The sequence below is a fragment of the Oryctolagus cuniculus genome, chromosome 1 (assembly GCF_051225735.1).
Source record: "Oryctolagus cuniculus isolate XC-2025 breed Fujian yellow rabbit chromosome 1, ASM5122573v1, whole genome shotgun sequence".
NCBI classification, from domain to species: Eukaryota; Metazoa; Chordata; class Mammalia; order Lagomorpha; family Leporidae; genus Oryctolagus; species Oryctolagus cuniculus.
The window spans coordinates 165,600,585-165,620,425 of NC_142867.1; the positions used below are offsets into that span (position 1 = coordinate 165,600,585).

Consider the following 19,841-nt stretch of genomic DNA (forward strand, 5'->3'; position numbering starts at 1 on the left):
CCAATGGAAGGTGGCTCCATTTGAGAGGAGATACATGGTCTGCAAAGCCAGGCTTACCGAGCAGTAAGTGAGATTGTAGCATTGAGTGGGACTTAGAAACTTCACATCTGAAACAGAAGGTAAGAAACAGATATCCATTCCAGCCTTTATGGGCACACACTTCTTAAACAAAGCTAGATTATTTTTAGGAAATTAAAGAATACCTTTGGCAATTCAAGGATAGTTTGAAAAGTTTGTGGAAAATAGAATTAAGAGATAAGATTATTTTGGTGCAAAAAAATAAAAACATGAAAATGCAGTTTTTATCATGATATGAACTTTCTGAACACCCCTTTTATTTGGGATAGGTTAAGAGCCACCAGACAGACTGGCTAAAATAGAATTCCCAGGAGAATGGAGAGGTACTCTACAGCTGGTTATCAGGAAAGATGATGACCCTTTGAACTGTGCTACTGGAAGCCAAAGGCATTTTTAAAATCAGAGAGAAGTATTTTTCACTGTGTTTAGGCAGGCTGCTGAAACATCAGAGGAGAGCCCTGGGACAGGTAAGAGACAAAGGCGTAGGAATTTTCCAGGCCTCGGAATTACACTGTCTCAAGCCAGAACGCTTAGCTCCTGACCAGCCAGAACACCTGACAAAATCTGAAGGATCAAAGCCCTAGTAATGTGGAGAACTCTCTCCATTCACACACCAGATAGTGGACCACATAAAGCACAGAACCCAAAAGATCTCTTTGCAGGTGTCATATGAAAGGGTGATATGGAGCAGGAGGAGAAAAACAGAACCTGGCTAGAGCAACTTGCTCAGAGAGTGGTTTACCACTAAGAATATTCAGAAAAGCTTAGACTTCATCAGAGAACGCACAGACCATTCTGCTCATCAAGCAAATGAGTTAATTTGGCAGAAGAATGAGAGGAAGGTAAAACAAATTATGAGGACAAAATGTTTGAGGATTGGAGCACCAGGAAGAAACTGGGAATTTACACTAAATACAGATATGATTCAGCTCTCCCAATCAATTACTGAATTCTTGAATGACATGAGCTCGGGGAATGCAAAAAGTGGGTTTCCTTCATCTGTGCGAAAGAATTGCCATACTAAGCCTGGAATACTAGTTAGAGACTAAAATCACTAGTAATCCCATCAAGGTTGCATGTACCAAGGCCATCTCACTAGTCCAAGTGATCAATTTCAGTTCACAATTGATCATAATGAAAGGACTAAGAGTCAAAGGGATCACACAAACAAGACTAGTGTCTGCTAATACTAACTGATAGATTAAAAAAGGGAGAGAAAGATCCAACATAGGAAGCGGGATACACAGCAGACTCATAGAATGGCAGATGTCCTAAACAGCACTCTGGCCTCAGAATCAGCCCTTAAGGCATTCAGATCTGGCTGAAGAGCCCATGTAAGTATTTTAGGCATGGAAAGCCAAGACACTGCAGCAAAAAAAACAAACAAACAAACAAACAAAAAAAAAAACAAAAAACACCACCCTAAATGAAAGATCTCTGGGAGTGAGATCCCAGTAGAAAGAACGGGCCATCAAAGAAGGAGGTACCTTTCTCTAAAGGAAGGAGAGAACTTCCACTTTGACTATGACCTTGTCTAAATAAGATCAAAGTCGGTGAACTCAAAAGGCTTCCATAGCCTTGGCAACTCATGACTAGAGCCTAGGGTGATTACTGACGTCATAAACAAGAGTGTCAAACTGTTAAGTCAACAACAGGAGTCACTGTGTACTTACTTCTCATGTAGGATCTCTGTCCTTAATGTGTTGTGCAATGTGAATTAATGCTATAACTAGTACTGAGACAGTATTTTACACTTCATCTTCTGTGTGGGTGCAAACTGATGAAATCTTTACTTAATATATACTGAATTGATCTTCTGTATATAAAGATAATTGAAAATGAATCTTGATGTGAATGGAATGGGAGAGGGAGTGGGAGATGGGAGGGTTGCGGGTGGGAGGGAAGTTATGGGGTGGGAAAAAGCCATTGTAATCCATAAACTGTACTTTGGAAATTTATATTTACTAAATAAAAGTTTAAAAAAATAAAATCACTAATTTGCTTATGGTATAGAAAGTAGCCTGCCCAACAAGCATGATAAAAATGTGATCACATGGCAATAAACAGATCATATTTCTTCATGAGTAGATTCAAGAAAAGAATGCAGAAACTCTGGAAGTTGTTCTGAGTACATGAAGTTTGCACATTTTGTGGCAGACAACAGCAGTGATGGGACCCTTTCATTATTTCTTAGGACTTTAACTTCTAATTAGGATTATAAATTCAGAAGAGGTAAGGGAGATACTATATATCACATTAAGGGATAAAATTAAGCCCAGTATATCTCCTACAAAGATTTTTTTTTTTTTTTTTTTTGACAGGCAGAGTGGACAGTGAGAGAGAGAGACAGAGAGAAAGGTCTTCCTTTGCCGTTGGTTCACCCTCCAATGGCCGCCGCGGCCGGCGCACCGCGCTGATCCGATGGCAGGAGCCAGGAGCCAGGTGCTTTTTCCTGGTCTCCCATGGGGTGCAGGGCCCAAGCACCTGGGCCATCCTCCACTGCACTCCCGGGCCACAGCAGAGGGCTGGCCTGGAAGAGGGGCAACCGGGACAGAATCCGGCGCCCCGACCGGGACTAGAACCCGGTGTGCCGGCGCCGCTAGGCGGAGGATTAGCCTAGTGAGCCGCGGCGCCGGCTTATCTCCTACAAAGATTAGTAAATACCTAGGAAGGGCCTAGAGGAGACAAAGCACCCATCATCTGATAGACAAATGTGTGATACAGACACAATGAACATAGACTACAATGTGATAAACATGTGGCCTTAAACTCTTTTCCAGTCACTAATGTCTGTTGGAACCAAGGGTAAGTAGGTAGTCCCCAAGTACCCACTGCCACCAATAGTCATCTGCGATAATCTGACCAAGAATGAGTACCCCAATATGGACTTTAGAGAAAAGTCCCAACTAAGAAGTCCCCCAAGAAAAAGAGGTTAGGAGTGAGGAGATGTGTCTACTGGACAATGGCTATTACATGTGTGATTCTATTTTCCCATGCTCAAAAAAAAAAATCCATATAGTATTTTTTTCAAAAAAAATATAATAGGAAAAGCGTTTTCCCTAATATTTATTATTCTCCATTGTTATTTACAATTCCGCATTGCCTTCTAATGAAGCAGAATCCTCACAGACTGGCTCCTTGTTCTGCCGAGTAGCTACCATGCACAAGGGCTCTGCTGAAGTGCTGGAATGGGCCTACATCTAGGAAATAGAGGTGAATGCTCATTGGCAGAATCAGTGGACAGACCGGAGAGAACAGAGAGAGGCCAAGAGGCTTCATGTGGCCCTGCACTAGAGTGTGATGCTAAACCTTCAGTTCTTTCCCCTACAACATCTTCTGTAAAATCAATGCAATGCACAGCCACTATAGTACAACTAATTAAGACTGGCTGGAGCACAAGGTTCATGTAGGGGCAATTGAGAATGACAAGAAGATAAGTCTGTTTCAAAAGCAGGGAATTATGAAGAGATGCTTAATGTTAGAAAGTTATGCTTTCTAGTTTACTACCAAAATTCTAATAACCATCTAGATTATCAATTTGAATATTTTCTATCATACACACCAGAATCTGACTCACTAACCAGAAATTTCTTTACAATACAAAAAGGATAACAGAATATCAAAATATTTGCTTTATAATGCAATCTATATAATTCACCCTTCCAAAACTGTCTAAAATGATTAGGAACTGTGGCATTCTTGTCCTTAAAACCCTGAAGGGAAAGGTTACCACTGTAATAAAAGTAGAACCACATTTCCCTCAGTATTAAATTGTAGCTATTGGTTTTTTGAAAATTTATAAAGAAAGGTGGCAAATTGTAAAGCTGATCACTACAGTTTTTAAACAAAATATTTCTAGACCACCTTAGACAACAGGACTTAAAATGACCCTATAAAACAATGTACTTTTAACACTTGTTAGTGTTGAGATGAGTGCCTTTTTCTAGCTCAGCTACTGTCTCTCCTGTTATCATAGTCATGGCTTCAGCTATCATGGTTCCTATCTTCATAGAACAAATCATCTTTGCTTCCTCTGTAATGATGGTTAGACCCAAGATCAGAGCACCACTGTTCAAGATGATAATGTCGACCTCCTAGGTAGGGAGAAGGATTCTGTCTGACTTTACACTGTGATGATGGTGTAACTTGGGTCACTGGGAGCTTGAAGACTGCGTGAAAGTATGATTATCTGACTGAACTGATGGTGAGAATCCTGACTGACCCACATGTGGAGAACCAGATTTCCCACCATATGACATCTGTCTCAAAACACTGTTCATCTGCTAGGAGACACAGAAGTAGGACTTGAACTTCCAACACGATGCTGAGATTTGACAAACCAACATCCTGTGAACCATGATGACTTTCTGATCTACACTGAACTCTGATGTCCCTTCCAAAAAAGTTTGATATTATTATATAGATTCATTGCATAAGGAACAACACTTCATATTTGAGATTTACAAATGCAAGCTGCTTTGGTTTACCATGCTTATCTTTTTTTCCCCCAAAGAAAGCTTTTATTTGAGGAATACAGACTTCATGCATTTCACAAGTACAACTTCAGGAACATAGTAATACCCACTGTACCTGCTCTCCCACCCACACTCTCACCCCTCTTTCTCCTTCTCCCTCTCTCATTCCCAGTCCTATTCTCTACTAAGATCTATTTTCAATTAACTTTATACACAGAAGACCAACTCTATATTAAGTAAAGAGTTCAACAATTTGTACACACACACACAAAACCTCTTCCTCAACATTTGAGATAAGGGCTATTCAAAGTCATTGCATCTCAAAGTTAATTTCACTTTTTTTTGAGAAACTTAATTAACTTTAAAGAAGCACCCAAGAATGATACCTCTTCTGCAAGCACTTAGACATAACTATAACTTATAAGACTAAGTAATACCCTCTGCTTAATACATTAAAAGAAATAAAGTCCTTGAGAACAAGTTTTATCATTCATTAAAGAAGCACCTAGGAAAACAAGCAATGGAGTTAGACACTTAGGCATAACTAAAACTTATGAGACATAAGAATATCCTCCACTTAATACATTAAAATGAAATAAATCTTTGAGAATAAGTTTTACTGTTAACTCTCATAATACAACTCTTTGAGGATAGAGGTCCTGCGTGGAAAGTTAGTACACAGTGACTCCTGTTGTTAATTTAACAATTAACACTCTTTATATGATGTCAATGATCATCTGAGGCTCTTGACATGAGCTACTTAGGCTATGGAAGCCTTTTGTGACCACAAACTCCATCAGTATTTAGATAAGGCCATAATCAAAGTGGAAGTTCTTTCCTCCTTTTAGAGAAAAGTACATCCTTCTTTGATGACCACTTCTTTCCACTGGGGTCTCACCCACAAAGATCCTTCATGTAAGACACTTTTTGCCACAGTGTCTTGGCTTTCCACACCTGAAATGTTCTCATAAGCTTTTTAGCCAGACCAGAATGCCTTAAGGGCTGATTCTAAGATCAGGGTGCTACATAAAGTGATTGTCATTCTGAGTCTGCTGTATAGACTGCTTTCCATGATGGAGCATTCACTTCTTTTTAATTCTATCAATTATTATCACCAAACACTTAATCCTACCTATGTGATTACTTTAACACCTAATCCTATCCATATGATCACTTTAACACTTACAATATATTTTTAACACCCATACCATTCTAATCTTTTGGAATTTTCACTTTTATTATTGGACCAGCCTGGTAGAAAAGCTAGATCACCAGCTCCTGTGTCACTTTAGTTTGAAATTTTCCCTCTAAGACAGTGCCATCACTCCTGGGGCCCCAACCCTTGTATCAGCATCACCTGCCCTTTAACCAAGCCAAAGGGTACTGGCTCTTTTTAAGTTTTTTTTAAAGATTAAAAAATCAAGATTAAATTCTTAAACTATCATTATAATTAAAAATGGTCTCACAGTAGAGACTATTTCTATTATGGAAATGTCAAAGAAAGTGATTTGAAAATAAAATGCTACAATGCTTTCATGATTTATAAAGCTGTTTTACATTAATTCTCATTTGGCCATCACGGAAACTTTCTAATACAGTAAAGTCCAGGAATATTTTCTCTTTGTTACAGATTTGAAAACTCACTCTCTGTAAGAGTGAGGGACTTTCTTGAAATTAGATAGGTATTAACTATTAGACCAGAATCTAAGATTTATCATTCTAAATTCAACATCACTTCCATTATATACAAATTTTACAGGAATATCAATGGAGTGTGAGTATCCCTAATTTTTAAATAAAACTCTCTTTTGAGGGGTGGTTTATAAAATTAAAATTTGCTGGGCCCAGCCTGCAGTGCCAGCATCCCATGTGGGCGCCAGTTAGAGTCCCAGCTGCTCCACTTCTGATCCAGCTCTCTGCTAATGCACTTGGGAAAGTAGCAGAGGATGGCCCAAGTCCTGGCCCCTGGACCTACATGGGAGACTCAGAAGAAGCTCCTGGCTCCTGGCTTCAGACTGAACTAGTTCCACCCATTGCTGCCATCTGGGGAGTGAACCAGAGTTGGAAGATTCTCTCTCCTTCCCTCTTTCCCTCCTCCCTTCCTCCCTCTCTCTGTAACTCTGTCATTCAAATAAAAAAATATTAAAAAAATTAAAATTTGCTAAATGATGTATAGTTAATAAACAAGGTTAACTTTCTAGTATGCAAAGTTTTAAATACAATTGATAAATATCAATGAAAAATGATTTAGTAGAAATCAAGTTATAAGTCAATAAAAAGTTTTGACCACATAGTTAAATTTCAGCCATGAAAATAGTTATCATGATGCACAACAATCATATTTTCTTGATTGTTAGTAAAATGGTGCCATCTTATCTGTGCCATCATCTCAGGCTCTGGCCCCTGTGGCCAGTCTGGCTCACTAGATGTCAGGTGATCAAATGGCCCAATTCCAGTGTCAGCTCCACCCCCATCCTAATGGGATTCACTGCTCCCACTTTCTTACTTCCTGCAAGAGTATAACTAGACCTGCTTTCCATACACGTGCTCTCTCTCTCTTTACTCCTCCTCCTTTTTCTTCTTCACCCTCTCCCTCTGGCTTGTTGGATTTCTCCATCAATAAACTCTTTCCTTTACTCCAGCGTTTGGGTGTTTTGTGGTGGCCTTAAATTGATAATACAGGTTACTGTGTTCACCTTAAGCTTGTGTTTTGTCAGAGAAACAGCTTGAGTTTCTTGGTGAAAGAACAGTAACTTCTTTAGAGAAATTCAATGAAGGGAGAAATTTCCATCTGAGTAACCTTTCTTCTTCTGAACTCAGCACTTTAAATTTAGCTTGCAATTGAGATCAGGTAAGACAGAAACAAATCTATTTGAGGACTTTTATTCAAAAAAGGTATCTGTGAGGACTGGCACTGCCTGCCCCCACCTCTCTTGAAATGTTTGAAAGACAGCCTCCTGGTGTGCGTGCTGGGGGTGGGGAGAGGAAACGTCTGCAGGAAGCACTTCAGCCAGAACAACAAGGGAGAGGACATGCCATTGCCCACTTAGTCTATACAACCACTGCAACAGGTTGTTTTCAAAGTGTTTTTAAAAATGCTACTAGACTAGCAGTATCAAAATCATTTGGGCAGTTAGAAATGTCAAAAAGATAAACAAACCAAAGCAAAATGACCCCGAATAAAGGCACCAACAAGGGAGAGCCTGTATCCGTATCTCCATGTATTTTTAAGGCTGACCTCCTTTCCAATTTGCCCAAAGTCATATTTTTCAGTTTTAAGATGGAGTCAGGTCACTGGTATAAGGAAAAGGGGCATAGGACAGAGATGAGGCAAGATACGAACTTGCAGCCACAACAAATTTATTCAAGAAAAACAAACTCACAAAGGTGAATGAAAAACTGCCAGCATGCACACAGACCAAATATGCATATGCGACAGAGGGTCCAGTCCTCAGCAGGCTGGGCCTTTTTAATCTTACGGTGGGCTAGGGGTTCAGAGGGGAGGTAGGGGGCAAGAGGATGCAGGAGTTAGGGGTAAATTCTGATTTTACTTTTTTTCGGGCAAGGAGCTAGAATGGCTGAGGCTTATGTCCTTGTTCGATCAGGTTGGCTATGAAATAAATTATGTAGGGTCTTGACTAACATTTTTGAAAAATTAAAGAAACTGAATAGAGGGGCTGGCATGTGGCACAGTGGATAAACCACTGCCTCCAATGCCAGCATCCCACAGGGGTGTTGGCTTGTACCTGGCTGCTCCATTTCTGATCTAGCTCCCTGTTAATGCACCTGGGAAAAGCAATGGGAGATAGCCCAAATAGCTGGGTCCCAGACACCCAAGTAGGAGACTCAGATGAAGCTCCCGGCTGCTGGCTTCAGTCTGGCCCAGCCCCTGCTGCTGCAGTCTTCTGGAGAGTGAACCAGCAGATGCAAGCTATCTCTCTCTCTCTCTCTCTCTCTCAGTCTTTCTCCCTGCACCCCCTGTAATTCGGATTTTCAAATAAATAAATAAAATATTTTTTTAAAGAAAGAAAGTAACTGAACAGAGTAAAAATAGAGCTCACTGCACACAGTATAGAAAAGTATCACCTGGTGAACTTTGGTTCCAGTCATACACATATACAAATGTGTATAAAGACAGTCACAAAAGTGTGTGTGTGCTCCCAAGAGCAGGGGAGTGTGTCTGTGTACTAGGCCACGATGCAAAGGTATTTCTCATTGTAACTAACGTTTCAAATGCTGTGCACTAAGCAGCTAAAATAGGATCAGTTCCTTCCCTGTCAACAGATGCGTTTTTCCAAGCATCTACAGAATGTCTCTTGAGCCAGGAATCCTAACAAAAGCACACAGAAACATACACAACCAAGCTGAGGCTCTGGCTATGATATTGCTGTTTAAATTGTATATTCAAGCGATACAGAAATCAATTTGTAAATATATTACACCCACAGTAATGTTGAAAAGAAACTCAACTGTGAGAGATTTGGGACTGTTGTTTCCTTTCACTCCTATAAAAATGTAGAAATGACCAGAAAACATAAAATAAAGCTGCTTTGCTTGCTTACGTATCCCCTTGGATAAGCAAACAGCCAAAGATTAAAATTTAATCTTAAATACTTATCATATACAGCAAAGAAGCTTCAGGTCTTAGAATGTTCCACTCTATATGAAATCTTTCCCTTTTTAATCACTGATAATTGTATGATATTTAGAGAAAATTTTTATACTCTTATGCTTTTTATCTGAAGTTCTGGCAATTTTGTGCCATCTGAAACTCTTCTGAAAATCTTTGTGGGGAAACAATGTTTGGATGAGAAACCTTAACAAATTGAGCATGCTCTGAGAACCACTGGCTTATTAACATTTGTTTTTCTTGGGTTGACCCAAGATAGTTTGTCTTTTGGGGTTCCCTTTGATTATTCTGGAGAACTCACATCCCTCCACTCTCACAAGGACCCCATGAGGCTTCCATTAACAATTTGTGATGATAACACCATTTTCTGAGACAGCAAATACAGAAGCACTTGAAGGTTGATATACTCTAACGGCATGTGCTGGGTTAGGATTCAGGCATAGGATTTAAACTCAAATTTACACTTTCAAAAGGCTTCCAACTTCCATAGTTTATTCTGAGTGATCGGAATATTTTCACTTTGTGAAAATGTTTTCTCAAAATGTGGTCCTAGAACCAGCATTATCAGGAACACCTGGGCATCTGCTAAGTAGAAACTCATATTCTGAGGTCCTTCCTCACAATGACTGGATCAAAGCCCATGGAGTCCAGGGATGTGTTTTAACCAATGCTGCAGAGGATGCACCCTCAATTCAGAGGACAACTGCACTTTAAAAAGGTTGAAAATGTTCTCTTTGTCAGAAGCAATTACTATTTGCAGTTGTTACCTAAGTTGTGTATGGTAGGCAGGTAGTGGACATTCCTGCCATGATGCTAGAACTCTAGTTAAAGGGTGATTGTGTAGCCCATGTATTATTTGGATTTGTGCTTTGATTTTACTCTCTTGTTACCCAACCTTTGGAAAATTCTGATCTTATATACCAATATTACAGGAGAGAAACACAATTTTGGTAAATCTAAAATTAATCTGTTTATAACGTATTAACATTGGTAATTTGGAAATACACTGATAATAGCAGTTGAATTTAACCATTTAAAAGAATTTGGGGATTATGGATTTCCCTTTTTGCCTTGGAGGATTAGGCACCTTGCAATGCTGGCACTAGCTCCATTAGCTCACACCATACACCTTTATATTCACATTCATGAAAACACTGTGCCTAATCAATAGTAATTAGTCAATACATAGAGGAGAAAGTGAGTGACTGAAGAAAATATCCAAATACAAATACAAAGTATTCCCTTTCATTCCAAAATATTGAATAATAACAATAGTTCTAAAAATCTTAACTAAAGTTAATGCTAGCGTCTTTCATCTTCTAAACTTTCAACTGTCCAGGGAAGGAAGTGTTTTGCGAAAGCCAGATCAAGGTTCATCTGAATCATGACACTTCACAGTCTTAACACTGAAGATAAATATTAACCTTTAATAAAGAAGGGCTGTTTCAGCTACATGTTCTTGTGGAATATGACCAAGTAAATACATTTCATAATCAAAGAAATCAAAAGCTTCCTTAAAATTTTTAAAAATAGACTACTTTATAAAAATAGGTAACAGATTCACATGCCCACCACCCTTTTTTCTTTACTCATCCTTGTAAAGATATTTTTGTGCTTATAAAAGCAAGAGTATAAATGGTTATTTCTTTTTAAAAAGGGGATTCCAATTCAATCACATAAGGTGGCATGTACCAATGCCATCTCACCAAAGTGATCAGTTTCAGTTCACAATTGATCATAACGATAGGACTAAGAGTCAAAGGGATCACATAAACAAGACTAGTGTCTGCTAATACTAACTGACAGAATTAAAAAGGAGAGAATGGGCTGGCGCCGTGGCTAATCCTCCACCTGTGGTGGCGGCACTCCGGGTTCTAGTCCCGGTCGGGGCGCCGGATTCTGTCCCAGTTGTTCCTCTTCCAGTCCAGGTCTCTGCTGTGGCCTGGGAAGGCAGTGGAGGATGGCCCAAGTCCTTGGGCCCTGCACCCGCATGGGAGACCAGGGGGAAGCACCTGGCTCCTGGCTTTGGATCAGCACAGTGCGCCAGCCTTAGCAGCCATTTGGGGGGTGAACCAATGGAAGGAAGACCTTTCTCTCTCTCTCTCTCTCTCTCTCTCTCTCTCTCTCACTGTTAAACTCTGCCTGTCCAAAAGAAAAAAAAAAAAGAGAGAGAGAGAATGATCCAACATGGGAAGTGGGATACTCAGAATTAGCTCTTAAGGCATTTGGATCTGGCTGAAGAGCCCATGTAAGTATTTTAGGCATGGAAAGCCAAGACACCCTGGCAAAGAAAAAAAACAAAAACAAAAAAGAACAACAACAACAAAAAACACCTAAATGAAAGATCTCTGTGAGCGAGATCCTAATGGAAAGAATGGGCCATCAAAGAAGGAGATACCTTTCTCTGAAGGGAGGAGAGAACTCCCACTTTGACTATGACCTTGTCTAAATAAGATCGGAGTCAGCAAACTCAAATGGTTTCCATAGCCTTGGCAACTTATGACAAGAGCCTAAGGTGATTACTGACACCATAAACAAGAGTGTCAATTGTTAAGTCAACAACAGGAGTCACTGTGCACTTACTCCCCATCTAGGATCTCTCTCAATGTGTTGTGCAATGTGAATTAATGCTATAACTAGTATTCAAACAGTACTTTACACTTTGTGTTTCTGTGTGGTGCAAACTGTTGAAATCTTTACTTAATATATACTAAATTGATCTTCTGTATATAAAGAGAATTGAAAATGAATCTTGATGTGAATGGAATGGAAGAGGGAGTGGGAGAGGGGAGGGTTGCGGGTGGGAGAGAAGTTATGGGGGGGGGGGCAAAGCCACTATAATCCAAAAGCTGTACTTTGGAAATTTATATTTATTAAATAAAAGTTAAAAAATTTTAAAAAGTAAAAAAAATATTTTTCCTTCACTCTTCATGAATTGTTACAATGTTTATTTGTTTATTACTTCCATCTGCTTGAGAGGCAGAATGAAAGAGAGAGAGAGCTATCTTCCATCCATTAGTCACTCCCAAGTGCTTGCAATAGCCACTGCCAACTCCTGCTGAAGCCAGGAGCCTGGAACTCAATCTGGGTCTTCCAGTTGGGGGTTAGGGATGCCAGGGCTTGAACCGCCATCTGCTGCCTCCCAGGATGCATTAGCAGGACGCTGAATCAGAAGCAGAGGAGTTGGGACTCTGATGTGAGCTGTGGGCATTCTAAGCAGCAGCTTAATCCACTGCATCACAACGTCCAGCCCCAAATCTATATTTCTATCTACAAACACACACACTACCTCTTGCTTTCTCACTTGACAACATGTTTTGAAGATCTAGCCATATCAATGTATATATACACTGCCTTACTCTATTTAAGAGCTATATAAAATTCCATGGAAAGAAAAATGCACTACAAAGTCACTATTCCCCTGTTAATGGACAATTAGGCTTTTTTCATTTTTATTAGTAATAACTGTACAATTAATAATAGTTGTTTATGCAGTTTTTCACATATATAAAAGTGTTATCAGTAGGATAAATTCCTAGATGTACACTCACTGGGTCAAAGGTTATGTGTATTTTCAATTTGGCAAGAATTCCAACATTGTTCTCCATTCCTGTGTCAATTTAGATTTCCACCCAATAATGACTGAGGGTGCCTGTTTCCTTACCCATTTGCCAAAACTTACGTAATAACTTCTTCACCTTTGCCTGTATGACAGATGAAAAACAGAATCTCTTTGTGGCTTTCCATTTCCTTTGATATGGACTACTTGTTCATGTTACTTTCTCCATTAGGGTCCCAGTTTCTGATGGCTTTGTAAAAGTGGGTTATACATTAAAGAAATCAGTCCTCTGAATATGTCCCAAAACTTCATGCCAATTTGCTATTTTACAACTGCCTTTGCTTATAGTGGGTTTTGTCAAACAGAACATTTTCCCTTTTATATAATTGAGTTTATCAATATATTCTTTATAGCATCTTGATTTTACATCATGCTTCCTAAAATATGAGAATAATAAGAAACTAATGAAATTAATTTTGATCTAAGGATTAATGTATGCAACTAATATATCTTTACTTTCTAAATTGTTTCCCCCTTGTTTCAAACAACATTTATTGATAATTCATCATGTTTCCACTGTCAAGTAACACTATCATAATCCTGTATTATATCTACATATGCCTTTAACATATTTATGACCTTAAATATATTCAATTTACTGATCTATTTGTGTGACTAGAGAATTCTTTTAATCATTATGAATTTATAATATTTTAAAATAGTGATGGACTGTTTCCTCCCAGTTTGCTCTCCATTATCTCTGTATTTTTCAAAATGTTCCATACTATATTTGCACACTTATTTATTTAAACATCTTTTCTTTTAAAACAAAAAAGCTATTGTCATTTTGAGATTATGCTGAAATACTGAAGTCAATTTTAAGAGATTATACTGGTATTTCTTATTCAACAATTATTCAAATTTACTTTTGTGTGTCTCTGGAACTCTAAACAGTTTTACTTACTAGATTGTGCACATAAATGATTAGTTATTGCCAGATAGTTTTTCACTTTAAATGAGATCTTTATATCCATTATAATTTTTCAAAAGGATTTATTTACTTATTTTGAAAGGGTTACAGACAGAGAAGGAGAGATAGAGAGATCTCCATCCATTGATTCACCCCTCAAATGGCTACAATGGCCAGCAGGCACCGTGCCAGGCCAACGCCAGGAGCTTTATCTGGGGCTCCAAAATGGTGGCCAGGGCTCACGGAACAGGGCCATCTTTGCTGCTATCCCAGGCCATTAACAGGGAGCTGGATCAGAAATGCTCACTCTTGCTCGCTCTCTCTCTCTCTCTCTCTCTCTACCTCTCTGTAATTCTGCCTTTCAAATAAACAAATAAATCTTTTAAAAAGTTTTTCAAACTAGTTGGAATTCTAAGTAAAGTGACACAAACTGATGCCTATATGGGTTGCCAGCATCGCAGGCAGCAGCTTTACCTGCTAAACCACAACACTGGTCCCTCCATCATAACTTTCAATTATTGTTTTTTATATGTAAAAAAGCTATTGATTACATTGTATATTAATGCTGAAATCAGTCACCATACTAAATTTTTACTCTTACTATTTGTTAGTTTTTCATTTTGTTCTTTATTTTTATCTGGTATATAATCACACTATCTACAAATCCTGACTTAATTACTTTTGTTATTAGATTCTATTTTTCTCTCTTGCCTAATTGCATTTTCCCATAAGTTGAAAAGCACAATTAAAAATCACCTCTTTCTTTCTTATGAGATAGATGAGAACATCATTAAAAGTTATGTTAAGTGAATTTAAACTGAATGTGTGAAATTATTTCTTAAAGCCTATAGTTAGATTAAAAGTCCCAAGGAAGTTCACTGTCACCAGTAGCTCTAATCAATATCACAGCTGGATTTTAAAATAAACCGGCTAATTCTCTGGCCAATAACCACAACTGTAGTTATGCACGCTGAGATAGTGCCAATCGCATGTTTGGAGGCTGAATCCCTAAGTATGGGGACACCGAGAAACTGCTCTTGTCACAGCACTGATCACTGGTTGCAGACATCACATTGTATTTTCCCTCAGTATTAAGTCTATGGTCTGATACTGACACATATGTTAACTCAGACTACAGTGTATTTTAATTTGCCACTAATACATTTCATATTTTATCTGGATTATTCATCATGATGAATGAAGCAATAAATCTGTGACTTTTTCCCTCAAATGTATAGCAGTTTCAAAATAGTAAATAAATTTGAAATTTTATTTGTAAATATGATGACCAAGCAAAAGCTATATAATAGATTGTCTGAAATATACCTTATCCTATATTTATAAACAGAATGCAAAATATCATTAGAACCTCCCTAAACTAGAGTCTGTGTGAAGTTAAATGTAGCTATTTCTATAATGTTACAATATACTTGTGTTCTGAAATGCTATTTCAGTGTGAAACGCTGAATAATAAAACAATTCATTATCATTATATTTTTTGTTCCAAAAATTCAGGGGATTGGCAGGCTACCCTAAAGAGAGACTCAAGGACCTGTCACTCTGTTTGTCTTAACCTTCTAGTTTATCAAGATTTCTAGGAGAGGAATGTTTTACAGCCTTAACCATAAAATTACTGCCTCTAGATCTTATCACCTTCAAGGCTGGAGCAGTGTGGAACTGACTGACAGCTGAATGGAATATAGATGAAGTGATGAAGACTACAAGTCACTCAAAGTCCCATTTTATTAAGTGCTTTGAAAATGAGGTCCCAGAACCTTCAGTCAATTTATGATTTAGTGCAGGAAGCAGATGTGTGGTACACTAAGCATTTTCATCTGAGGGCTCAAGTTAGCCTCAGGAAAACGGGACACAGGAAAACAGAACATGCTACTATCATGATGGATATATGGTCTGTCAAAAGAAGTGAAGAATGCTTTTCATAAAATTATTCAAGCTTGGAGCCGGGGTGCTATGGCATAGTAGGTACAGCTGCCACCTACAGCATCCCATAAGGACACCACTTCAAGTCCTGGCTGCCCCATTTCCAATCCAGGCTCTCTGCTCTGGCCTGGGAAAGCACTAGAAGATGGCCCAAGTGCTTGGGCCCCTGCACCCATGTGGGAGACCCAGAAGAAGCTCCTGGCTCCTGGCTTTCGATCAGTGCAGTGCCAGCCCTTGCGGCCACTTGGGGAATAAACTAGCAAATGGAAGACACCTCTCTCTCTCTCTTTCCTCCCTCTCTCTCTCTCTCTCTCTGCCTCTCTGTAACTTTGCCTTTCAAATAAATAAATAAATCCTAAAAAATTATTCAAGCTAGTTGGAAGTCTAAGTAAACTCTTTTGAACAGAAATTGCATTTTCATGAAATATAAAATATGAATTGTTATACATGCACGATATATACACGCTCCTCACTTTAAAAAATTATTTTCCTCTAAGCATTTTAAGCACATGGTACTTAAAATTAAGCTTTCTTTTCATGTGATTATACTGCATTTTCATCTCTATGTAGCCATAACCAAAATCCCAATATTATTTTAACATTTTATTTTTCCTCCTTTGGCAAGACAGATGGGCAGATTCCAAATGGCTGAACGGGGAAAAGATGTGCTGATTCTGATCATGGGAAATATCAGAAAAACAGGGGAGGTCTGGCATTCCTGGGAGGTACTGGAGAGAAGTGTTCAGTGAAAAAGTCTACAGAAAGAAGAGAGATGCATGGAGCGGCAATGGCTGTGCAGACGTGCAGCAGCTCCCAGTGCAGCACCAGCATCTCCCGTGCCGGTGGCTGCTGGAGAGGCCATCTTCACAGAGCGAGGTGAGGGAATCTGCAGAAGTCCCCACTGACTGAGTCCAGGCGGAGTAGACAGGGGGCAGACTGCCCACAAACTCTGTGAATGGAGGTCACATTGCTTTCTTCCCCTCCCCAAACAGGGTGCCCAGTGACCAGCAGGGCAAGCTCAATCATCTGGGAATAAGACCAGCGAAGGCAGCAGTAGCCCTCCTGTCTCTTGGATTTTGTCACTAGGGAAAATATGCTGTCCTGACTGATTTTGGGTCCAGGTGGACAAGATGGCAAGGAGCAGGATGCCCACTTAACTCTGTGAACTTCTGAGGGAAGCACACTGCTTCCCATCCCTTCCCCCTCCAGGACACTGGGCTCTGGGATGGGGGCCACTCCCTCTTTGGGCAGGGAAGCTCCCATGGCAGAGAACGGATCCCCTGCAGCCTGCGACTGAAGGAATCCTGTGACGGGGCGACAGGCTGGAAAACTGCTATGGGCATATGGTAGGTCTGGGTCTTTAGGCAATTACTGAGCCCAACTCAGAAGCTCAGAATTCTCTAAGTCTGGGAATGGACATCATGGAGGGTTCCATGCTCATGCTAAGGGGTGCACAGATTCTTCGTGGTGCTCATGTGCCTGAGTTAGTTGGGAGATGGGTCCAGGCACAGAGAGGTACACCTTGGCTAAGAGAAACGTGGAGGCAGTGATCACGCCAGCAAGGGCAATCATCCACCTCCTCTCCTGACTCCAGAGGAGAGCTACCACACAGCACACATCTCTGCACCCTTGAAGGTGCAGGAATCCCAACATGCCTAGAGGCACACTCCCAAAGCACAGACTTCAGAGGAGATACCAACAAGTGTTTCCCCAGATGTATAAAAATAAATGTGGAAATACAAGAAATATGAACAAGGAAGACAACTACTCCCCAAAAGGAACACAATAATACTTCAATATTAGACTGTGAAGATGAGGAGATCAACAAAATGTCTGACAGGGAATTCAAGAAACTCTAAGATTATTCAAAAACATAGGGAAGCAATTACACGAGTTAAGTCCGTGAATGACACAGATGAGAAATTCTGTCAGAAAACAGAAATATTAAAGAAAAATCAAACTGATATATTAGAAATTAAGGATTTGGCAGGCGCTACAGCTCAATAGGCTAATCCTCCGCCTGCGGCGCCGGCACACTGGGTTCTAGTACTGGTCGGGGCACCAGATTCTGTCCCAGTTGCCCCTCTTCCAGGCCAGCTCTCTGCTATGGCCCAGGAGTGCAGTGCAGGATGGCCCAAATGCTCAGGCCCTGCACCCACATGGGAGACCAGGAGAAGCACCTGGCTCCTGCCTTTGGATCAGCGCGAAGCGCCGGCCGCAGCGTGCCAGCCACGGCAGCCATTGGAGGGTGAAACAATGGCCAAAGGAAGACCTTTCTCTCTGTCTCTCTCTCTCTCACTGTCCACTCTGCCTGTCAAAAATAAAATAAAATAAAATAAAATAAAGGATTCAACATGTCAAATTAAAAAAAAAAAACTGGAAAGCCTAAACAACATACTCATGAGGCCAAAGAAAGAATACTCAAGCTGGAAGACACAGCTTTTGAAATATTTCAGTCAGACAAAAAAAAAAAAAAAGAAAAAATGAAAACAATGTCAGGATACTATTAAATGACAAAATATACATGTCTTAAACATTCTTGAAGGAGTGGAAAAGAATGACTTATTCAGTAAAATGACAGCAGAAAATTTTCCAAATTTGGAGAAAGATATGGACATTCAAGTACAGGAAGCACATAGAACCCAAAATATACATGATCAGAGATAATATTCACCACAACAGATTATATTCAAACTTTCAATAGTATAACACAAAGAAAAGGTCCTAAAATGTGTAATAGAGAAAAACCGGATTACCTTTTAAAAATCTCCAATTAGAATGACAGCAGATTTCTCATCAAAAACCCTACTGGTAAGGAGAGAATGGACAGAGATTCTCCAAGCCCTTAAAGAAAAAAACTGTCAGCCTAGTATACCGTACCCAGTGAAGCTCACATTTATAAATAAAGGTGAAATAAAGACCTTCCCAAACAAACAAAAATTGAAAGAATCTGTCACCACCCAGGCAGCCTCACAAATGATACTTAAGCATGTACTATACACAGCAACAGAGAAAGATAAACAACATTGTAAAAACTATGAAGGCAAAAAACCTCCTAATAATAGCACAAAGGAGATACAAAGCAAAAAACAGAAAAGTTGCAAGAGCAAGTCAGCACTTATTAATCATAACTGTGAATGTAAATGGATAAAACTCTCCAATTAAAATATACAGACTGAATGAATTGATTAAAAAACAAGTCTCATCTATATGCTGCCTATAAGAAACACCTAACCAGCAAAGATACACACAGACTGAAAGTAAAAGGATGAAAAAAATATTCCATGCAAATGGAAATCAAAAGCAAGCTACCATACTATCTTATAGTAGCAAAATAGACTTAAAGACAAAAGTTATTAAAACAAAGAAGTTCAGAGGCTGGTGCTGTGGTGCAGTAGGCTAAGCCTCCACCTGTGGTGTCAGAACCCCATATGTGCACCAGTTCATGTCCTGGCTGCTCCTCTTCTGATTTGTTACTCTGTTATGGCCTGGGAAAGTAGCAGAAGATAGCCCAAGTCTTGGGCCTCTGCACCTGTATGGAGACTCAGAAGAATCTCCTGGCTCCTGGCTTCAGGTCTGCTAAGCTCCAGCTGTTACAGCTATTTGGGGAATGAACCAGTGGATGGAAGACCTTTCTGTCTCTCCCTCTTTCTGTATGTAACTCTACCTCTCAAATAAATAAATACAATCTTAAAAAAAAAGAGTTTCATTATGTACTGATTATAGGATAAACTCAACAGCAAGGTGTGAATATAGTAAATGTATATGCACCCAATGATAAAGAACCCAGTTATTTAAAACAATTATTAATGGATCTAAAGGGAGACACATGCTCCAATACAATCAAAATGGGAGACTTCAACACTCCACTTTCATCAATGGACACATCAACCAGGCATAAAATTAACAAAGAAACAACAGAGCTAATCTACACTACTTATCAAATGGATCCAATTGATATCTAAAGAACATTTCATCCCACAGTCAGAGAACACAGATTCTTTCATCAGTACATGGAACATTCTCTAGAACTTATCATATGCTAAGCCATAAAACAACAAATTCAAAAAAATTGAAATCATATCATGTATATTTTCTTACCACAATGGAATGAAACTGGAAATTATAACAACATAAGAAACTCTAGAAAATATGCAAACACATGGAGACTGAGAATATGTTCCAAAC

At 39.3% G+C, this 19,841-nt stretch overlaps 1 protein-coding gene and 1 pseudogene across 7 annotated transcripts in view; both read right to left on the reverse strand.

Annotated features, from left to right (window-relative positions):
- Positions 1-19,841, reverse strand: part of RFX3 (regulatory factor X3) — a 337,813-nt gene that overhangs the window by 94,478 nt on the left and 223,494 nt on the right. The gene's annotated exons all lie outside the window — the stretch shown is intronic.
- Positions 4,027-4,507, reverse strand: LOC138844236 (RNA-binding protein 7 pseudogene; annotated as a pseudogene).